We start from the raw sequence: 23,070 nt of genomic DNA, 5'->3' as shown, positions 1-23,070 counted from the left end.
GTTAGCAAGGGTATTAAGCAGGTATTGAGTAGAATCAGAGTATGAGTTATACCTGGGTGCTCTAGTGTATTTATAATGGTGAGGAGTGACCTCTCTGGAGATAAGATAGTTATCTTATCTTATCTTATCTTATCTTTGAGTGAAGTCATCTTATCTTTAGCGGAACCGCCTTTATCTTTCTGGGCTTTAGCTGCCTTTAGATTGGGCTGTGTTCCTTCGTTTTGGGCCTGCTTTGGGCTCCTTTGGCGATTTGGCCGAGCTCTTTGAGAAGAGGTCGGGCATTGACCGAGCTCTTTGAGAAGAGGTCGGATAGTCTGACCTGAAGAGGTCGGTCGGCTTGTCGCTAAACATCCCGGGTCGGACAGCTTGACCCAGGGTATGAACAGTGCCCCTGCTTGAGTTCGATCTTTCCGTGAGATCGTACTTTTCAGAGCTTCGATCTCTTTTGGAAGTCGTGCTCAAGCATCTGTCTAGCTTGTTTCTTCATTGCTTTGCAATCTTTGTAGATTTTCTAGAGGTTTGGTACTTCACAGTCCAACCTCTTTTGAGTGGTAGTGTGGGTTTTTTGCCTTCTGGATCACGCCTTGCTTTTAAGTTTGTGTTGACAACCCTCTGCTTTGGCGAAGCTATCCTTGCGGCTTGATATCCGGCCTTTTTGTGACTTGTCCAATGACTTTTTAGTGTTCTTTATATAGAACCTTTTTTAGTCTCGGATGACGTTCGTAGCGCTGTTTGAGATTGTGCCTTCTTTGAGCGGAGTTGTATCCTTTTTGGCTAAGCACATTTGAGCCCTAAGTTGTTTTCCAACCTTTTTGGCTTGTTCTTTCTTTTTTTTTTTTGAGATCGTACTTGCACATCTTCTTTAGCTGACGTCGACCTGTATGATTTTGCCCCTGCTTGAGTTCGGATCTTTCTGCGAGATCGTTCTTTTAGAGCTTTGATCTCTTTGAGGAAGTCGCGCTCAAGTATCCTGACTTTGGTCGATCTTGAGTAGTTTCTCCATTGTGCGAGTCTGGTATTGCCCCTTTTAGTTTGTTAAGGGGATTTTTCAGTCTTCTTCTGACTTGCTTGTCTTCACTGCTCGGGCTTTTTAGTCATAATCCAACAACTTTTTAGGTAGTGTTCCTGATGGGGAACCTTTTTATAGTCTGTTTGGATGACTTTTTAGCGCCGTTTTGATTTGTGCTTTTGCCTTTTAAGTAGTGTCTTTTTTCAAGACTTCGTACTTTTTAGCAAAGCATTTCTGGCCTTCCTCTAGCCGTTGCAAGATGTCTTTGTCCCCTTTGTGGATCTTTGTAGAGTGTCGGTACTTTGTCGTCCGGCCTCTTTTAATCACTTCTGGTTTTGTCCACTTTCTGCTTGGTCGAGGTGGTCCTTGGGGATAACTTGTCCGACGACTTTTTAGTGTTCTCATAGAACACTTTTTATTCAGTCTGAACAATTTTGATAGCCTTGTCGTGGAGCCGTGGCTTTTTGGGCGGAGCTATGTCCGTTTTAGTGCACGTTTTTCGTTGGTCCGACTTCTTCTTGTTGGTCCAAGCTGTAGCTTTCATTGGTCCAACTTCTTCTTGTCGGTCCAAGTTGTAGCTTTCATTGGTCTGACTTCTTCTGTCGATCCTTCTTTAGCTTTTGTTGGTCCGACTTTCTCTTGTCGGTCTAAGCTATAGCTTTTGTTGGTCTGACTTCTTTTTGTCGGTCCCTTGTCGAGTTACTTGGTAATCCTCTTTCTTGGACCTTGTTCAGGTCTCTTTCAGGGATTACCTTTGTAACTTTTTCTTGGGCCGACTTCATCATGTCGGGCTTTGTCGAGTTACTTGGTAATCCTTTTTCTTGGACCTTGTTCAGGTCTCTTTCAGGGATTACCTTTGTAACTTTTTCTTGTAGGAGACCGACTTCGTTAGGTCGATCTCTTCTAAGTTATTTTTGTAATCCTCTTTCTTGGACCTTTGTCGGGTCTCTTTCAGGGATTACTTTTATTACTTGTCTTGTAGGAGACCGACTTCGTTAGGTCGATCTCTTCTAAGTTATAGCAATTCCTCTTTAATATGGTTGGCCAGACCTCTTTCCAGGGATTTGCTGATAACTTGGGTTGACTTGGTCTGACTTTTTAGTGTCGGCCAGTCTTTTTAAGTTATTATATAGCAATCCATAAGACCTCGTCAGGTTCTTTTTGGGATCACTTTTGATAACTTCTTGCATTATTCTGTGTTCATCTTTGCCGATTTGTAGATGGTGGTTTTTGTCCCGGTTCGATCGTCCTTTAGGTGAATCGTGTTTTCACCTTTGTCGGACGATCATTCCTATCGAGATCGTATAGTGAATCTGTTCTTCACTTTCTGTCAATCTGTTGCTTTATAATCGGACGATGAATGCTTCAGATTAATGCGTCTTGGTTGAGCAGTGAATTTTGATTTTCACTTTGTCGGCCTTTGTCGAAATCAAATGATGAATTCGGTTTTCATCGTGGTCGGGCGGTGAAGTTGGCTTTCACCTTGCCGACCAGTCGCTTTGAAATCGGACGATGAATTTGGTTTTCATCTCGTCGACTTTGTCGTGATCAGGCGGTGAATTTGGTTTTCACCTTGCCAACCTTTGTCGTGATCGGGCGGTGAATTTGGTTTTCACCTTGCCAACCTGTCGTGATCGGACGTCTTGGTAGGAAACTTTTTAGGGAATCTGCGAACTTTTAAACAATAAAATAAAGATATGAATAAGAATGTGTACATGTTAGTGCTTAACCTTCTAGGTCGGGCAATCTTTTAGATCTCGGCCTGGCGCCTTTTACAGGCATGCCATGACCTTGGTAGCTCTCGCCCCTCGAGGTCGGACACTTTGTGGTGACCTTTCCCCAGTACTTCCGTGACTTGGCAGGGTCCTTTCCAATTAGCTGCTAGCTTTCCCTCTCCCGGTCGACTTTTTCCGATATCATTTCGGATTGGGATGAGGTCATTATTGGCGAAGCTTCTCTGCACTACCTTTCATTTGTACCTTAAAGCCATGCGACGTTTTAACGCTTCTCCCCTGATCTGAGCTATTTCTCAGACTTCTGGGAGTATGTCGAGCTCTTTCCCTTTGGATTTGGGAGTTGACCTCTTTATTGTAGAGGATCATTCTGGGGGATCCTTCTTCGATCTCTACTGGGATCATTGCCTCCACTCCGCGAGTCAACCGGAAGGGTGATTCCCCTGTGTTGAAGTGTGGAGTTGTCCGATATGCCCATAGAACTTGTGGGAGCTCTTCAGCCCAAGCTCCCTTTTTGATCTGAAGAACTTTGGTTCTTTCTGCAAAAAGTTTGCGTATTCGCCTTTGAGGAGAAAGTGTGCTTTGCTTAGGATTTGGTTGCTGTTCCTGTTTCTTTTCATCGCTACCTGACTCCTTTTGTACAAAAGTTCTAGCTTTTGTTCTGACCTTTTGTTTGAGAGGTGTTTGGACTGTTTGGGTATAGATTGTCGGCTTCTCTTCTCTATGTTCTTGCCCTGTTGTTGCCTCCAAAGGGTGCCCCTGGACTTTCGTGTGAGTCCTGGGGTTTCTCTTTTACTGCTGTATCTGATATCTGATGTTTTGCTGTTATTGTCCGAGTTGTTTCCTTATTTGTCCGAGTTGTTTGGTAATAACCCCATGGTTTTTTTCTTACTTGTAGGATTAGTTGGCCTCATGTCTTCTCGCAATAACATTGTAGAGATGTCTTCCAGAGTTCCTGAGGGAATGTTCGATTGGCTAGACTCCCTTGTCTTGTTGTGTGTTTCTGTTGTGGATGCCGAATTTTGCACAGAGCTGAGGAAGTGATGAGCGGATAATTTGTACGCTTTTTGGCATTATTTTTAGTATGTTTTTAGTATGTTTTAGTTAGTTTTCATTATATTTTTATTAGTTTTTAGTTAAAATTCACTTTTCTGGACTTCACTATGAGTTTGTGTGTTTTTCTATGATTTCAGGTATTTTCTGGCTGAAATTGAGGGACCTGAGCAAAAATCTGATTCAGAGACTGAAAGGGCCTGCAGATGCTGTTGGATTCTGACCTCCCTGCACTCGAAGTGGATTTTCTGGAGCTACAGAAGCCCAATTGGCGCGCTCTTAACGGCGTTTGAAAGTAGACATCCTGGGCTTTCCAGCAATGTATAATAGTCCATACTTTGCCCGAGATTTGATGGCCCAAACCGGCGTTCCAAATCAGCTCAAAACTACCCGGCGTTAAATGCCGGAACTGGCACAAGAATGGAAGTTCAACGCCCAAACTGGCACAAAAGCTGGCGTTTAACTCCAAGAAGAGTCTCTACATGAAAATGCTTCATGCTCAGCCCAAGCACACACCAAGTGGGCCCGGAAGTGGATTTTTCTGTCATTTACTCATTTCTGTAAACCTTAGGCTACTAGTTCTTTATAAATAAGACCTTTTGCTATTGTATTTTTGATCTTTAGATCTTTGAATCTTTGGATCCTTGATCATTTGGAGTCTTTTGATCATGTTTTGGGGGCTGGCCTCACGGCCATGCCTGAACCTTGTTCTTATGTATTTTCAACGGTGGAGTTTCCACACACCATAGATTAAGGTGTGGAGCTCTGCTGTACCTCGAGTATTAATGCAATTACTATTGTTCTTCTATTCAATTCAGCTTGTTCTTATTCCAAGATATTCATTCGCACTCAAGAACTTGATGAATGTGATGATTATGTGACGCTCATCATCATTCTCACTTATGAACGCGTGCCTGACAATCACTCCCGTTCTACAAGCAAACAAGGCTTGAATGTTTATCTCTTGGATTCCTTAACCGGAATCTTCGTGGTATAAGCTAGAATTAATGCTGGCATTCAAGAGAATCCGGAAGGTCTAAACCTTGTCTGTGGTATTCTGAGTAGGATTCAATGATTGAATGACTGTGACGAGCTTCAAACTCCTGAAGGCTGGGCGTTAGTGACAGACGCAAAAGAATCAATGGATTCTATTCCAACCTGATTGAGAACCGACAGATGATTAGCCGTGCCGTGACAAGGTGCGTTGAACAATTTCACTGAGAGGATGGAAGGTAGCCACTGACAACGGTGAAACCCTACATACAGCTTGCCATGGAAAGGAGTAAGAAGGATTGGATGAAGACAGTAGGAAAGCAGAGAGACGGAAGGGACAAAGCATCTCCATTCACTTATCTGAAGTTCTCACCAATGAATTACATAAGTATCTCTATCTTTATCTTTATGTTTTATTCATATATCATCTATAACCATTTGGATCTGCCTGACTAAGATTTACAAGGTGACCATAGCTTGCTTCATACCAACAATCTCCGTGGGATCGACCATTACTCGCGTAAGGTTTATTACTTGGACGACTGGTGCGCGAAATTGTGATCACTACACAACTTTGCACAACTAACCAGCAAGTGCACTGGGTCGTCCAAGTAATACCTTACGTGAGTAAGGGTCGATCCCACGGAGATTGTCGGTATGAAGCAAGCTATGGTCACCTTGTAAATCTTAGTCAGGCAGACTCAAATGAGTATAGTGATATACGAGTAAAGCATAAAGATAAAGATAGAGGTACTTATGTAATTCATTGGTAGGAACTTCAGATAAGCGTATGAAGATGCCTTCCCTTCCGTCTCTCTGCTTTCCTACTGTCTTCATCCAATCCTTCTTACTCCTTTCCATGGCAAGCTTATGTAGGGTTTCACCGTTGTCAGTGGCTACCTCCCATCCTCTCAGTGAAAATGTTCCTATGCTCTGTCACAGCATATGGCTAATCAGCTGTTGGTTCTCGGTCAGGCCGGAATAAAATCCATCGATTCTTTTGCGTCTGTCACTAACGCCCCGCCTGCTAGGAGTTTGAAGCACGTCACAGTCATTCAATCATTGAATCCTACTCAGAATACCACAGACAAGGTTAGACCTTCCGGATTCTCTTGAATGCCGCCATCAGTTCTTGCCTATACCACGAAGACTCCGGTTAAAGAATCCAAGAGATAAACATTAGAGCCTTGTTTGCTTGTAGAACAAGAGTGGTTGTCAGTCACTTTGTTCATAAGTGAGAATGATGATGAGCGTCACATAATCATCACATTCATCATGTTCTTGGGTGCAAATGAATATCTTGGACAAAGAACAAGCGGAATTGAATAGAAGAACAATAGTAATTGCATTAATACTCGAGGTACAGCAGGGCTCCACACCTTAATCTATGGTGTGTAGAAACTCCACCGTTGAAAATACATAAGAACAAGGTCTAGGCATGGCCGTGAGGCCAGCCTCCCAAAGTGATCAAAAGATCTAAAGAAAAAGGTTCCAAAGATCAGAAGATGAAAATACAATAGTAAGAGGTCCTATTTATAAGAAACTAGTTGCCTAGGGTGTACAGAGATGAGTAAATGACATAAAAATCCACTTCCGGGCCCACTTGGTGTGTGCTTGGGCTGAGCAATGAAGCAATTTCGTGTAGAGACTCTTCTTGGAGTTAAACGCCAGCTTTTATGCCAGTTTGGGCGTTTAACTCCCATTTAGGTGCCAGTTCCGGCGTTTAACGCTGGAATTTCTGAGGGTGACTTTGAACGCCGGTTTGGGCCATCAAATCTTGGGCAAAGTATGGACTATCATATATTGCTGGAAAGTCCAGGATGTCTACTTTCTAACGCCGTTGAGAGCGCGCCAATTGGGCTTCTGTAGCTCCAGAAAATCCACTTCGCGTGCAGGGAGGTCAGAATCCAACAGCATCTGCAGTCCTTTTCAGTCTCTGGATCAGATTTTTGCTCAGGTCCCTCAATTTCAGCCAGAAAATACCTGAAATCACAGAAAAACACACAAACTCATAGTAAAGTCCAGAAAAGTGAATTTTAACTAAAAACTAATAAAAATACTAAGAACTTAACTAAAACTACTAAAAACATACTAAAAACAATGCCAAAAAGGGTACAAATTATCCGCTCATCACAACACCAAACTTAAATTGTTGCTTGTCCCCAAGCAACTGAAAATCAAATAAGATAAAAAGAAGAGAATATACTATAGACTCCAAATTATCAATGAAACTTAGCTCCAAATTAGATGAGCAGGACTAGTAGCTTTTTGCCTCCAAACAGTTTTGGCATCTCACTTTATCCTTTGAAATTCAGAATGATTGGCTTCTTTAGGAACTCAGAATCCAGATAATGTTATTGATTCACCTAGTTAAGTATGATGATTCTTGAACACAGCTACTTATTGAGTCTTGGCCGTGGCCCAAAGCACTCTGTCTTCTAGTATTACCACCGGATACATACATGCCACAGACACATAATTGGGTGAACCTTTTCAGATTGTGACTCAGCTTTGCTAAAGTCCCCAATTAGAGGTGTCCAGGGTTCTTAAGCACACTCTTTTTGCCTTGGATCACAACTTTATTTCTTTCTTTTTCTTTCTTCTTTTTTTTTTCTCCTTTTTTTTTTCGTTTTTCTCCTTCTTTTTCTCTTTTTTTTTGTATTCACTGCTTTTTCTTGCTTCAAGAATCATTTTTATGATTTTTCAGATCCTCAGTAACATGTCTCCTTTTTCATCATTCTTTCAAGAGCCAACAATTTTAACATTCATGAACAACAAATTCAAAAGACATATGCACTGTTCAATCATACATTCAGAAAACAAAAAGTATTGTCACCACATCAAACTAATTAAGCTAGTTTTAAAGATGAATTCGAAATCCTGTACTTCTTGTTCTTTTGTGATAAAAACATTTTTCATTTAAGAAAGGTGATGGATTCATAGGACATTCATAACCTTAAGGCATAGACACTAAGACACTAATGATCATAAGACACAAACATGGACAAACATAAGCATAAGAATTCGAAAAACAGAAGAATAAAGAACAAGGAGATTAAAGAACGGGTCCACCTTAGTGATGGCGGCTCTTTCTTCCTCTTGAAGATCCTATGGAGTGCTTGAGCTCCTCAATGTCTCTTCCTTGTCTTTGTTGCTCATCTCTCATGATTCTTTGATCTTCTCTAATTTCATGGAGGATGATGGAGTGTTCTTGATGCTCCACCCTTAGTTGTCCCATGTTGGAACTCAGTTCTCCTAGGGAGGTGTTCAGTTGCTCCCAATAGTTTTGTGGAGGAAAGTGCATCCCTTGAGACATCTCAGGGATCTCATGATGAGTGGGGTCTCTTGTGTGCTCCATCCTTTTCTTAGTGATGGGCTTATCCTCATCAATGGGGATGTCTCCCTCTATGTCAACTCCAACTGAATAACAGAGGTGACAAATGAGATGAGGAAAGGCTAACCTTGCTAAGGTAGAGGACTTGTCCGCCACCTTATAGAGTTCTTGGGCTATAACCTCATGAACTTCCACTTCTTCTCCAATCATGATGCTATGAATCATGATGGCCCGGTCTAGAGTAACTTCGGACCGGTTGCTAGTGGGAATGACTGAGCGTTGGATAAACTCCAACCATCCTCTAGCCACGGGCTTGAGGTCATGCCTTCTCAATTGAACCGGCTTGCCTCTTGAATCTCTCTTCCATTGTGCGCCCTCTTCACATATGACTGTGAGGACTTGGTCTAACCTTTGATCAAAGTTGACCCTTCTAGTGTAAGGGTGTTCATCTCCTTGCATCATGGGCAAATTGAATGCCAACCTTACACTTTCCGGACTAAAATCCAAGTATTTCTCCCGAACCATAGTAAGATAATTCTTTGGATTCGGGTTTCCATTTTGATCATGGTTCTTGGTGATCCATGCATTGGCATAGAACTCTTGAACCATCAAGATTCCGACTTGTTGAATGGGGTTGGTAAGAACTTCCCAACCTCTTCTTCGGATCTCATGTCGGATCTCCGGATATTCACCCTTTTTGAGTGAAAAAGGGACCTCGGGGATCACCTTCTTCAAGGCCACAACTTCATAGAAGTGGTCTTGATGCACCCTTGAGATGAATCTCTCCATCTCCCATGACTCGGAGGTAGAAGCTTTTGCCTTCCCTTTCCTCTTTCTAGAGGTTTCTCTGGCCTTGGATGCCATAAATGGTTATGGAAAAACGAAAAAGCAATGCTTTTACCACACCAAACTTAAAAGGTTTGCTCGTCCTGGAGCAAAAGAAGAAAGAAGAGAGTAGAAGAAGAAGAAATGAGGAAGAAGGGAATGGCTTTTGTGTTCGGCCAAAGAGGGGGAGAAGTGGTGTTTAGGTTGTGTGAAAATGAAGGGGTGAAGAAGGGTATATATAGGAGAGGGGGGGTCATGGTTCGGTCAAGTGAGGGTGGGTTTGGGTGGGAAAGTGGTTTGAATTTGAATGGTGAGGTAGGTGGGGTTTTATGAAGGATGGATGTGAGTGGTGAAGAGGAAGAATGGATTTGATAGGTGAAGGGTTTTTGGGGAAGAGGAGTTGAGGTGATTGGTGAATGGGTGAAGAAGAGAGAGAGAGTGGTGGGGTTGGTGGGGATCCTGTGGGGTCCACAGATCCTGTGGTGTCAAGGAAAAGTCATCCCTGCACCAAATGTCATTCAGAATCACGTTTTGAGCCATTTCTGGCGTTAAACGCCGGGCTGGTGCCCATTCCTGGCGTTTAACGCCAGGTTCTTGCCCTTTTCTGGCGTTTAACGCCAGTCTGGTGCCCCTTTCTGGCGTTAAACGCCCAGAATGGTGCCAGACTGGGCGTTAAACGCCCAACTGCTAGCCTCACTGGCGTTTAAACGCCAGTGGATTCTTCCTCCAGGGTGTGCTATTTTTCTTCCTGTTTTTCATTCTGTTTTTGCTTTTTCAATTGATTTTGTGACTTCTCATGATCATCAACCTACAAAAAACATAAAATAACAAAAGAAAATAGATAAAATATAACATTGGGTTGCCTCCCAACAAGCGCTTCTTTAATATCAGTAGCTTGACAGATGGCTCTCATGGAGCCTCACATTTTCTCAGAGCAATGTTGGAACCTCCCAACACCAAACTTAGAGTTTGAATGTGGGGGTTCAACACCAAACTTAGAGTTTGGTTGTGGCCTCCCAACACCAAACTTAGAGTTTGAATGTGGGGGTTCAACACCAAACTTAGAGTTTGGTTGTGGCCTCCCAACACCAAACTTAGAGTTTGACTGTGGGGGCTCTGTTTGACTCTGATTTGAGAGAAGCTCTTCATGCTTCCTCTCCATGATGACAGAGGGATATCCTTGAGCCTTAAACACCAAGGATTCTTCATTCACTTGAATGATTAACTCTCCTCTATCAACATCAATCACAGCCTTTGCTGTGGCCAGGAAGGGTCTGCCAAGGATGATGGTTTCATCCATGCACTTCCCAGTCTCTAGGATTATGAAATCCGCAGGGATGTAATGGCTTTCAATCTTCACCAAAACATCCTCTACAAGTCCATGAGCTTGTTTTCTTGAGTTGTCTGCCATCTCTAATGAGATTCTTGCAGCTTGCACCTCAAAGATCCCTAGTTTCTCCATTACAGAGAGAGGCATGAGGTTTACACTTGACCCTAAGTCACACAGAGCCTTCTTGAAGGTCATGTTGCCTATGGTACAAGGTATTGAAAACTTCCCAGGATCTTGTCTCTTTTGAGGTAATTTCTGCCTAGACAAGTCATCCAGTTCTTTGGTGAGCAAAGGAGGTTCATTCTCCCAAGTCTCATTTCCAAATAACTTGTCATTTAGCTTCATGATTGCTCCAAGGTATTTAGCAACTTGCTCTTCAGTGACATGCTCATCCTCTTCAGAGGAAGAATACTCATCAGAGCTCATGAAAGGCAGAAGTAAGTCCAATGGAATCTCTATGGTCTCATTTTGAGCCTCAGATTCCCATGGTTCCTCATTGGGGAACTCAATGGAGGTCAGTGCACGCCCACTGAGGTCTTTCTCAGTGGCGTTCACTTCTTCTCCTTCCTCTCCAAATTCGGCCATGTTGATGGCCTTGTACTCTCCTTTTGGGATTTTCTTCTGTGTTGCTTGGGAGAGTACTAGGAGGGAGTTCAGTAACTTTCTTGCTCAGCTGTCCCACTTGTGCCTCCAAATTCCTAATGGAGGACCTTGTTTCAGTCATGAAACTTTGAGTGGTTTTGATTAGATCAGAGACCATAGTTGCTAAGTCAGAGGGGTTCTGCTTAGAATTCTCTGTCTGTTGCTGAGAAGATGATGGAAAAGGCTTGCCATTGCTAAACCTGTTTCTTCCACCATTATTGTTGTTAAAACCTTGATGAGGTCTTTCTTGATTCTTCCATGAGAAATTTGGGTGATTTCTCCATGAAGAATTATAGGTGTTTCCATAGGGTTCTCCTAGGTAATTCACCTCTTCCATTGAAGGGTTCTCAGGATCATAGGCTTCTTCTTTAGATGAAGCATCCTTAGTACTGCTTGGTGCACTTTGCATTCCAGACAGACTTTGAGAAATCAAATTGACTTGTTGAGTCAATATCTTGTTCTGAGCCAAAATGGCATTCAGAGTATCAATCTCAAGAACTCCTTTCTTCTGATTGGTCCCATTGTTCACAGGATTCCTTTCAGAAGTGTACATGAATTGGTTATTTGCAACCATTTCAATTAGCTCTTGAGCTTCTGTAGGCGTCTTCTTCAAATGAAGAGATCCTCCAGCAGAGCTATCAAAGACATCTTGGATAGTTCAGAGAGACCATCATAGAAAATACCTATGATGCTCCATTCAGAAAGCATGTCAGAAGGACATTTTCTGATCAATTGTTTGTATCTTTCCCAAGCTTCATAGAGGGATTCTCCATCCTTCTGTCTGAAGGTTTGGACTTCCACTCTAAGCTTACTCAATTTTTGAGGTGGAAAGAACTTTGCCAAGAAGGCATTGACTAGCTTTTCCCATGAGTCCAGGCTTTCTTTAGGTTGTGAGTCCAACCATGTCCTAGCTCTGTCTCTTACAGCAAAAGGGAATAGCATAAGTCTATAGACCTCAGGGTCTACCCCATTAGTCTTGACAGTGTCACAGATTTGCAAGAATTCAGCTAAAAACTGATGAGGATCTTCCAATGGAAGTCCATGAAACTTGCAATTCTGTTGCATTAGAGAAACTAATTGAGGCTTAAGCTCAAAGTTGTTTGCTCCAATGGCAGGGATAGAGATGCTTCTCCCATAGAAGTTGGGAGTAGGTACAGTAAAGTCACCCAGCACCTTCCTTGCATTGTTTGCATTGTTGTTGTTTTCGGCTGCCATGGGTTCTTCTTCTTTGAAGATTTCTGTTAGGTCCTCTACAGAGAATTGTGCCTTAGCTTCTCTTAGCTTTCGCTTCAAGGTCCTTTCAGGTTCAGGGTCAGCTTCAACAAGAATGCCTTTGTCTCTGCTCCTGCTCATATGAAAGAGAAGAAAACAAGAAAATGTGGAATCCTCTATGTCACAGTATAGAGATTCCTTGAGGTGTCAGAGGAAAAGAAAAATAGAAGACAGAGGTAGAAAATTCGAACTTATCAAAGAAGATGGAGTTCGAATTTTGCATTAAGGAATAGTGTTAGTCCATAAATAGAAGGATGTGAGAAGAAGGGAAGTAATATTCGAAAATCAAGTGAAATATTTTGAAAAACACTAATTAGTTTTCGAAAATAAGAGTGGGAAAGAAATCAAGTGATTTTTGAAAAAGATTTTGAAATTAGAAGTCAAAAAGATTTGATTAAAAACTATTTTGAAAAAGATGAGGTTAAGAAGATATGATTGGTTTTAAAAAGATGTGATTGAGAAAATATGATTTGAAAACAATTTTAAAAAGATTTGATTTTTTTTAAAATTAATGACTTACCTAACAATAAAAGATATGATTCAAACATTAAACCTTTCTCAACAGAAAAGGCAACATACTTGAAATGTTCAATCAAATCATTAATTGTTAGCAAGTATCTTTGAAAAAGGAAAGAAATTGATTTTGAAAACATTTGATTGAAAAGATATGATTTGAAAAAGATTTGATTTTGAAAAACTTTGAAAACTTGAAAAAAAAATTGATTTGAAAACAAAATCCTCCCCCTTGTGCCATCCTGGCGTTAAACGCCCAGAATGGTATCCATTCTGGCGTTTAACGCCCAAAACTATACCCTTTTGGGCGTTAAACGCCCAACCAGGTACCCTGGCTGGCGTTTAAACGCCAGTCTGTCCTTCTTCACTGGGTGTTTTGAACGCCCAGTTTTTTCTGTGTAATTCCTCTGCTGTATGTTCTGAATCTTCAATTCTCTGTATTATTGACTTGAAAAGACACAAATTAAAAATATTTTTGGATTTTTTTTATAATCAAAATGCAACTAAAATCAAATAACAATGCATGCAAGACACCAAACTTAGCAGTTTGTATACTACTGACACTAATGAGAATGCATATGAGACACACAAAACACTCAAGTCCAGAGAATTCAAAGATCAGAGTAAGAAATAATCAAGAATTACTTGAAGATCCTTAAGACACATGAATGAATGCATGCAATTGACACCAAACTTAAGATGAGACACTAGACTCAAACAAGAAACATAAAATATTTTTGGTTTTTATGATTTTGTAATTTTTTTGTGCTTTTTTTCGAAAATTATATGGAAAGAAAATAAAGGTATCAAAATTCTTAATGAGAATTCCAGGAATCATGCAATGTTAGTCTAAAGCTTTAGTCTAAAGGAATTAGACATAGCTAGCCAAGCTTCAGCAGGACATTGCATTCACGAGCTAAATTGATGAAGATCAATCAGCTTTGGTGATGATATGAACATCACCTTGAAACACTAGAATTCATTCTTAAGAACTCTGAAGAAAAATACCTAATCTAAGCAACAAGATGAACCGTCAGTTGTCCATACACAAAACAATCCCCGGCAACGGCGCCAAAAACTTGGTGCTGTTGCCGGATTTTGGCACTGATGTTACCGGACAAAAAGCTTGCTCAAAACTCGAACAATCCCCGGCAACGGCGCCAAAAACTTGGTGCGCGAAATTGTGATCACTACACAACTTTGCACAACTAACCAGCAAGTGCACTGGGTCGTCCAAGTAATACCTTACGTGAGTAAGGGTCGATCCCACGGAGATTGTCGGTATGAAGCAAGCTATGGTCACCTTGTAAATCTTAGTCAGGCAGACTCAAATGAGTATAGTGATATACGAGTAAAGCATAAAGATAAAGATAGAGGTACTTATGTAATTCATTGGTAGGAACTTCAGATAAGCGTATGAAGATGCCTTCCCTTCCGTCTCTCTGCTTTCCTACTGTCTTCATCCAATCCTTCTTACTCCTTTCCATGGCAAGCTTATAGGGTTTCACCGTTGTCAGTGGCTACCTCCCATCCTCTCAGTGAAAATGTTCCTATGCTCTGTCACAGCATATGGCTAATCAGCTGTTGGTTCTCGGTCAGGCCGGAATAAAATCCATCGATTCTTTGCGTCTGTCACTAACGCCCCGCCTGCTAGGAGTTTGAAGCACGTCACAGTCATTCAATCATTGAATCCTACTCAGAATACCACAGACAAGGTTAGACCTTCCGGATTCTCTTGAATGCCGCCATCAGTTCTTGCCTATACCACGAAGACTCCGGTTAAAGAATCCAAGAGATAAACATTAGAGCCTTGTTTGCTTGTAGAACAAGAGTGGTTCAGTCACTTTGTTCATAAGTGAGAATGATGATGAGCGTCACATAATCATCACATTCATCATGTTCTTGGGTGCAAATGAATATCTTGGACAAAGAACAAGCGGAATTGAATAGAGAACATAGTAATTGCATTAATACTCGAGGTACAGCAGGGCTCCACACCTTAATCTATGGTGTGTAGAAACTCCACCGTTGAAATACATAAGAACAAGGTCTAGGCATGGCCGTGAGGCCAGCCTCCCAAAGTGATCAAAAGATCTAAAGAAAAAGGTTCCAAAGATCAGAAGATGAAAATACAATAGTAAGAGGTCCTATTTATAAGAAACTAGTAGCCTAGGGTGTACAGAGATGAGTAAATGACATAAAAATCCACTTCCGGGCCCACTTGGTGTGCTTGGCTGAGCAATGAAGCAATTTCGTGTAGAGACTCTTCTTGGAGTTAAACGCCAGCTTTTATGCCAGTTTGGGCGTTTAACTCCCATTTAGGTGCCAGTTCCGGCGTTTAACGCTGGAATTTCTGAGGGTGACTTTGAACGCCGGTTTGGGCCATCAAATCTTGAGCAAAGTATGGACTATCATATATTGCTGGAAAGCCCAGGATGTCTACTTTCCAACGCCGTTGAGAGCGCGCCAATTGGGCTTCTGTAGCTCCAGAAAATCCACTTCGAGTGCAGGGAGGTCAGAATCCAACAGCATCTGCAGTCCTTTTCAGTCTCTGGATCAGATTTTTGCTCAGGTCCCTCAATTTCAGCCAGAAAATACCTGAAATCACAGAAAAACACACAAACTCATAGTAAAGTCCAGAAAAGTTAATTTTAACTAAAAACTAATAAAAATATACTAAGAACTTAACTAAAACTACTAAAAACATACTAAAAACAATGCCAAAAAGGGTACAAATTATCCGCTCATCAACGACCCAGTGCACTTGCTGGTTAATTGTGCGAAGTTGTGAAATTATGTTTATACCATGGTATTGAGCACCAAGTTTTTGGGATTCATTACCGGGGATTATTTGAGTTGTGAAAAGTAGTGATCACAATTTCGTGCACCAAGTTTTTGGCGCCGTTGCCGGGGATTGTTGAGTATGGATAACTGACGGCTCATCTTGTTGCTTAGATTAGGTATTTATCTTCAGAGTTCTTAAGAATGAATTCTAGTGTTTCAAGGTGATGCTCTTATCATCACCAAAGCTGATTGATCCTCATCAATTTAGCTCTTGAATGCAATGTCCTGCTGAAGCTTGGCTAGCCATGTCTAATTCCTTTAGACTAAAGCTTTAGACTAAAATTGCATGATTCCTGGAATTCTCATTAAGAATTTTGATACCTTTATTTTCTTTTCCACCTAATTTTCAAAAAAACCAAAAAAAAAATTACAAAATCATAAAAACCAAAAATATTGCATGTTTCTGTTCTTCTTGCATTCATTCATTTGTCTTAAGTGATCTTCAAGATGTTCTTGATGATTTCATTTCTCTGATCTTTGAATTCTCTTGACTTGAGTGTTTTGTGTTTCTCATGTGCATTCTCATTTTGTTAGTGTCAGTAGTATACAAACTGCTAAGTTTGGTGTCTTGCATGCATTGTTATTTGATTTTAGTTGTATTTTGATTATTCCTCATCATCAAAAATCCAAAAAATTTTAATTTGTGTCTTTTCAAGTCAATAATACAGAGAATTGAAGATTTAGAACATTCAGCAGAGGAATTACACAGAAAAAGCTGGGCGTTCAAAACGCCCAGTGAGGAAGGCAAACTAGCGTTTAAACGGCAGCCAGGGTGCCTGGCTGGGCGTTTAACACCCAAAAGGGTAGTGCTTTGGGCGTTAAACGCCAGAATGTGCACCATTCTGGGCGTTTAACGCCAGGATGGCACAAGAGGGAAGATTTTGTTTTTAATGCAAATTTTTTTCAAGTTTTCAAAGTTTTTTTAAAATCAAATCTTTTTCAAATCATATCTTTTCAATCAAATCTTTTTCAAAATCAATTTCTTTCCATTTTCAAAAATACTTGCTATCAATTAATGATTTGATTCAACATTTCAAGTATGTTGCCTTTTCTGTTGAGAAAGGTTTAATGTTTGAATCATATCTTTCTTTGTTAGCCAAGTCATTAATTTTTCAAAATCAAATCTTTTTAAATTGTTTTTCAAATCATATCTTTTTAATCACATCTTTTTCAAAATAGTTTTCAATCATATCTTTTTGATTTCTTATTTCAAAATCTTTTTCAAAAATCACTTGATTTCTTTTCCACTCTTAGTTTTCGAAAATCAATTAAAGTTTTTCAAAATGTTTTTAAAATCTTTTACTTAATTTTCGAAAACTTCTTCCCCTCTTCGCACATCCTTCTATTTATGGACTAACACTATCCCTTAATGCACAATTCGAACTCCATCTTTCTTGATAAGTTCGAATTTTCTACTTCTTCCTTTTATTTTTCTTTTTCCTCTGACACCTCAAGGAATCTCTATACTGTGACATAGAGGATTTCATATTTTCTTGTTCTCTTCTCTTTCATATGAGCAGGAGCAAAGACAAAAGCATTCTTGTTGAGGCTGACCCTGAACCTGAAAGGACCTTGAAGCGAAAGCTAAGAGAAGCTAAGGCACAATTCTCTGTAGAGGACCTAACAGAAATCTTCAAAGAAGAAGAACCCATGGCAGCCGAGAACAACAACAATGCCAACAATGCAAGGAAGGTGCTGGGTGACTTTACTGCACCTACTCTCGACTTCTATGGGAGAAGCATCTCTATCCCTGCCATTGGAGCAAACAACTTTGAGCTTAAGCCTCAATTATTTTCTCTAATGCAACAGAATTGCAAGTTCCATGGACTTCCATTGGAAGATCCTCATCAGTTTTTAGCTGAATTCTTGCAAATCTGTGACACTGTCATGACTAATGGGGTTGACCCTGAGGTCTACAGACTTATGCTATTCCCTTTTCCTGTAAGAAACAGAGCTAGGATATGGTTGGATTTACAACCTAAAGAAAGCCTGAACTCTTGGGAAAAGCTAGTCAATGCCTTCTTGGCAAAGTTCTTTCCACCTCAAAAATTGAGTAAGCTTAGAGTAGAAGTCCAAACCTTCAGACAGAAGGAAGGAGAATCCCTCTATGAAGCTTGGGAAAGATACAAACAATTGATCAGAAAGTGTCCCTCTGATATGCTTTCTGAATGGAGCATCATAGGTATTTTCTATGATGGTCTGTCTGAACTATCCAAGATGTCTTTGGATAGCTCTGCTGGAGGATCTCTTCATCTGAAGAAGATGCCTACAGAAGCTCAAGAACTAATTGAAATGGTTGCAAATAACCAATTCATGTACACTTCTGACAGGAATCCTATGAACAATGGGATGAATCAGAAGAAAGGAGTTCTTGAGATTGATACTCTGAATGCCATATTGGCTCAGAACAAGATATTGACTCAGCAAGTCAATTTGATTTCTCAAAGTCTGTCTGGAATGCAAAATGCACCAGGCAGTACTAAGGACGCTTCATCTGAAGAAGAAGCTTATGATCCTGAGAACCCTTCAATGGAAGAGGTGAATTACATGGGAGAACCCTATGGAAACACCTATAATTCTTCATGGAGAAATCATCCAAATCTCTCATGGAAGGATCAACAGAGACCTCAACAAGGTTTCAACAACAATAATGGTGGAAGAAACAGGTTTAGCAATGGCAAGCCTTTTCCATCATCTTCTCAGCAACAGACAGAGAATTCTAAGCAGAGCCACTCTGACTTAGCAACCATGGTCTCTGATCTAATCAAAATCACTCAAAGTTTTATGACTGAAACAAGGTCCTCCATTAGAAACTTGGAGGCACAAGTGGGACAGCTGAGCAAGAAAATTACTGAACTCCCTCCTAGTACTCTTCCAAGCAATACAGAAGAAAATCCAAAAGGAGAGTGCAAGGCCATCAACATGGCCGAATTTGGAGAGGAGGAAGAGGCAGTGAACGCCACTGAGGAAGACCTCAATGGACGTCTACTGGCCTCCAATGAGTTCCCCAATGAGGAACCATGGGAATCCGAGGCTCACACTGAGACCATAGAGATTCCATTGGATTTACTTCTGCCATTCATGAGCTCTGATGAGTATTCTTCCTCTGAAGAGGATGAGTATGTCACTGAAGAGCAAGTTGCTAAATACTTTGGAGCAATCATGAAGCTAAATGACAAGTTATTTGGTAATGAGACTTGGGAGGATGAACCCCCTTTGCTCACCAAAGAACTAGATGACTTGTCTAGGCAGAGATTACCTCAAAAGAGACAAGATCCTGGGAAGTTTTCAATACCTTGTACCATAGGCACCATGACCTTTAAGAAGGCTCTGTGTGACTTAGGGTCAAGTGAAAACCTCATGCCTCTCTCTGTAATGGAGAAGCTAGGGATCTTTGAAGTACAAGCTGCAAGAATCTCACTAGAGATGGCAGACAATTCAAAGAAACAAGCTTATGGACTTGTAGAGGATGTTCTGGTAAAGGTTGAAGACCATTACATCCCTGCTGATTTCATAGTCCTAGAGACTGGGAAGTGCATGGATGAATCCATCATCCTTGGCAGACCCTTCCTAGCCACAGCAAAGGCTGTGATTGATGTGGACAGAGGTGAATTGATCATTCAAGTGAATGAAGAATCCTTTGTGTTTAAGGCTTAAGGATACCCCTCTATCACCATGGAGAGGAAGCATGAAGAGCTTCTCTCAAAACAGAGTCAAACAGAGCCCCCACAGTCAAACTCTAAGTTTGGTGTTGGGAGGCCACAACCAACTTCTAAGTTTGGTGTTGAACCCCCACATTCAAACTCTAAGTTTGGTGTTGGGAGGTTCCAACATTGCTCTGAGTATCTGTGAGGCTCCATGAGAGCCCTCTGTCAAGCTACTGAGATTAAAGAAGCACTTGTTGGGAGGTAACCCAATGTTATATTTAATCTATTTTCCTTTGTTATTTTATGTTTTCTGTAGGTTGATGATCATGAGAAGTCACAAAATCAATTGAAAAAGCAAAAACAGAATGAAAAACAGAAAGAAAAATAGCACACCCTGGAGGAGAACTTGCTGGCGTTTAAACGCCAGTGAAGCTAGCAAATGGGCGTTTAGCGCCCAGTCTGGCACCATTCTGGGCGTTTAACGCCAGAAAGGGGCACCAGACTGGCGTTAAACGCCAGGAAAGGGCAAGAAGTTGGCGTTAAACGCCAGAAATGGGCACCAGCCCGATGTTTAACGCCAGAATTGGCATGAAGAGCAATTTTGCTCGCCAATTGGTGCAGGGATGACTTTTCCTTGACACCTCAGGATCTGTGGACCCCACAGGATCCCCACCTACCCCACCACCCTCTCTCTTCTTCACCCATTCATCAATCACCTCAACACCTCTTCCCCAAAAACCCTTCACCTATCAAATCCCATATTTCTCTTCACCACTCACATCCATCCTTCATAAAACCCCACCTACCTCACCATTCAAATTCAAACCACTTTGCCTCCCAAACCTACCCTCCCATAACCGAACCCTACCCCTCTCTTCACCTCTATATAAACCCATTTTCACTCCTTCATTTTCACACAACCTAAACACTACTTCTCCCCCTTTTGGCCGAACCACAAAGCCACCTCCATATCCTCTATTTCTTCTTCTTCTACTCTCTTCTTTCTTCTTTTGCTCGAGGAAGAGCAAACCTTTTAAGTTTGGTGTGGTAAAAGCATTGCTTTTTGTTTTTCCATAACCATTTATGGCATCCAAGGCCGGAGAAACCTCTAGAAAGAGGAAAGGGAAGGCAAAAGCTTCCACCTCCGAGTCATGGGAGATTGATAGATTCATCTCAAGGGTGCATCAAGACCACTTCAATGAAGTTGTGGCCAAGAAGAAGGTGATCCCTGAGGTCCCTTTTTAAACTCAAAAAAAAGGTCAACTTTAATCAAAGGTTGGACCAAGTCCTCATGGATATCTGTGTGGAAGGAGCTCAATGCAACAGGAGATCCCACTCATAGACATGAGCATGAGGAAATTCCTCATCATGAAATCCCTGAGATGCCTCAAGGGATGCACTTTCCTCCACAAAACTATTGGGAGCAAATCAACACCTCCCTAGGAAAATTGAGTTCCAACATGGGACAACTAAGGATGGAGCACCAAGAACATTCCATCCTCCTCCATGAAATTAGAGAAGATCAAAGAATCATGAGAGAGGAGCAACAAAGGCAAGGAAGAGACATTGAGGAGCTCAAGCACTCCATAAGATCTTCAAGAGGAAGAACAAGCCGCCATCACTAAGGTGGACCCGTTCTTTAATTTCCTTGTTCTTTACTTTCTTGTTTTTTGAATTTTATGCTTATGTTTATCTATGTTTGTGTCTTGTGATCATTAGTGTCTTAGTGTCTATGCCTTAAAGTTATGAATGTCCTATGAATCCATCACCTTTCTTAAATGAAAAATGTTCTTAATTAAAAAAGAGAAGAATTGCATGAATTTTGAATTTTATAACAGATTAATTATTTTGATGTGGTGGCAATACTTTTGTTTTCTGAATGTATGCTTAAACAGTGCATATGTCTTTTGAATTTGTTGTTCATGAATGGTTGGCTCTTGAAAGAATGATGAAAAAAGAGACATGTTACTGAGGATCTGAAAAATCATAAAAATGATTCTTGAAGCAAGAAAAGCAGTGAATACAAAAAAAAAGAAGCGAAAAAAAAGAGAAAAAGAACGAAAAAAAAGGGGAGAAAAAAAACGAAAAAAAAAGAGAAAAAGAAAGAAATAAAGTTGTGATCCAAGGCAAAAAGAGTGTGCTTAAGAACCCTGGACACCTCTAATCGGGGACTCTAGCAAAGCTGAGTCACAATCTGAAAAGGTTCACCCAATTATGTGTCTGTGGCATGTATGTATCCGGTGGTAATACTGGAAGACAGAGTGCTTTGGGCCACGGCCAAGACTCATAAAGTAGCTGTGTTCAAGAATAATCATACTTAACTAGGAGAATCAATAACACTATCTGGATTCTGAGTTCCTATAGAAGCCAATCATTCTGAATTTCAAAGGATAGAGTGAGATGCCAAAACTATTCAGAGGCAAAAAGCTAAAAGCCCCGCTCATCTAATTAATACTGATCTTCATAGATGTTTTTGGAATTCATTGCATATTCTCTTCTCTTTATCTTATTTGAATTTCAGTTGCTTGGGGACAAGCAACAATTTAAGTTTGGTGTTGTGATGAGCGGATAATTTGTACGCTTTTTGGCATTGTTTTTAGTATGTTTTTAGTATGTTTTAGTTAGTTTTCATTATATTTTTATTAGTTTTTAGTTAAAATTCACTTTTCTGGACTTCACTATGAGTTTTTGTGTTTTTCTGTGATTTCAGGTATTTTCTAGCTGAAATTGAGGGACCTGAGCAAAAATCTGATTCAGAGACTGAAAAGGACTGCAGATGCTGTTGGATTCTGACCTCCCTGCACTCGAAGTGGATTTTCTGGAGCTACAGAAGCCCAATTGGCGCGCTCTCAATGGCGTTGGAAAGTAGACATCCTGGGCTTTTCAGCAATGTATAATAGTCCATACTTTGCCCGAGATTTGATGGCCCAAACCGGCGTTCCAAATCAGCTCAAAACTGCCCGGTGTTAAACGCCGGAACTGGCACAAGAATGGGAGTTAAACGCCCAAACTGGCACAAAAGCTGGCGTTTAACTCCAAGAAGAGTCTCTACACGAAAATGCTTCAATGCTCAGCCCAAGCACACACCAGGTGGGCCCGAAAGTGGATTTTTTCTGTCATTTACTCATTTCTGTAAACCTTAGGCTACTAATTCTTTATAAATAAGACCTTTTGCTATTGTATTTTTGATCTTTAGATCTTTGAATCTTTGGATCCTTGATCATTTGGAGTCTTTTGATCATGTTTTGGGGGCTGGCCTCACGGCCATGCCTGAACCTTGTTCTTATGTATTTTCAACGGTGGAGTTTCCACACACCATAGATTAAGGTGTGGAGCTCTGCTGTACCTCGAGTATTAATGTAATTACTATTGTTCTTCTATTCAATTCAGCTTGTTCTTATTCCAAGATATTCATTTGCACTCAAGAACTTGATGAATGTGATGATTATGTGACGCTCATCATCATTCTGACTTATGAACGCGTGCCTGACAATCACTCCCGTTCTACAAGCAAACAAGGCTTGAATGTTTATCTCTTGGATTCCTTAACCGGAATCTTTGTGGTATAAGCTAGAATTGATGGCGGCATTCAAGAGAATCCGGAAGGTCTAAACCTTGTCTGTGGTATTCTGATAGGATTCAATGATTGAATGACTGTGACGAGCTTCAAACTTCTGAAGGCTGGGCGTTAGTGACAGACGCAAAAGAATCAATGGATTCTATTCCAACCTGATTGAGAACCGACAGATGATTAGCCGTGCCGTGACAGGGTGCGTTGAACATTTTCACTGAGAGGATGGGAGGTAGCCACTGACAACGGTGAAACCCTACATACAGCTTGCCATGGAAAGGAGTAAGAAGGATTGGATGAAGAC

The 23,070-nt window shown here is 40.9% G+C and overlaps 2 non-coding genes across 2 annotated transcripts; one reads left to right on the top strand and one right to left on the bottom strand.

Annotated features, from left to right (window-relative positions):
* The first annotated feature begins 11,621 nt into the window (after positions 1-11,621).
* On the top strand, positions 11,622-11,729 carry LOC130972607 (small nucleolar RNA R71). The gene has a single exon (XR_009083766.1). It is a non-coding gene; the product is annotated as a small nucleolar RNA R71 (small nucleolar RNA).
* Positions 11,730-17,603: 5,874 nt separating this feature from the next.
* LOC130971536 (small nucleolar RNA R71) lies at positions 17,604-17,711 on the bottom strand. Its single transcript, XR_009082750.1, has one exon. It is a non-coding gene; the product is annotated as a small nucleolar RNA R71 (small nucleolar RNA).
* Positions 17,712-23,070: the final 5,359 nt, after the last annotated feature.

This window comes from Arachis stenosperma, chromosome 3 (assembly GCF_014773155.1).
Source record: "Arachis stenosperma cultivar V10309 chromosome 3, arast.V10309.gnm1.PFL2, whole genome shotgun sequence".
NCBI lineage: Eukaryota > Viridiplantae > Streptophyta > Magnoliopsida > Fabales > Fabaceae > Arachis > Arachis stenosperma.
This window is presented reverse-complemented; position numbering and strand designations above follow the sequence as displayed.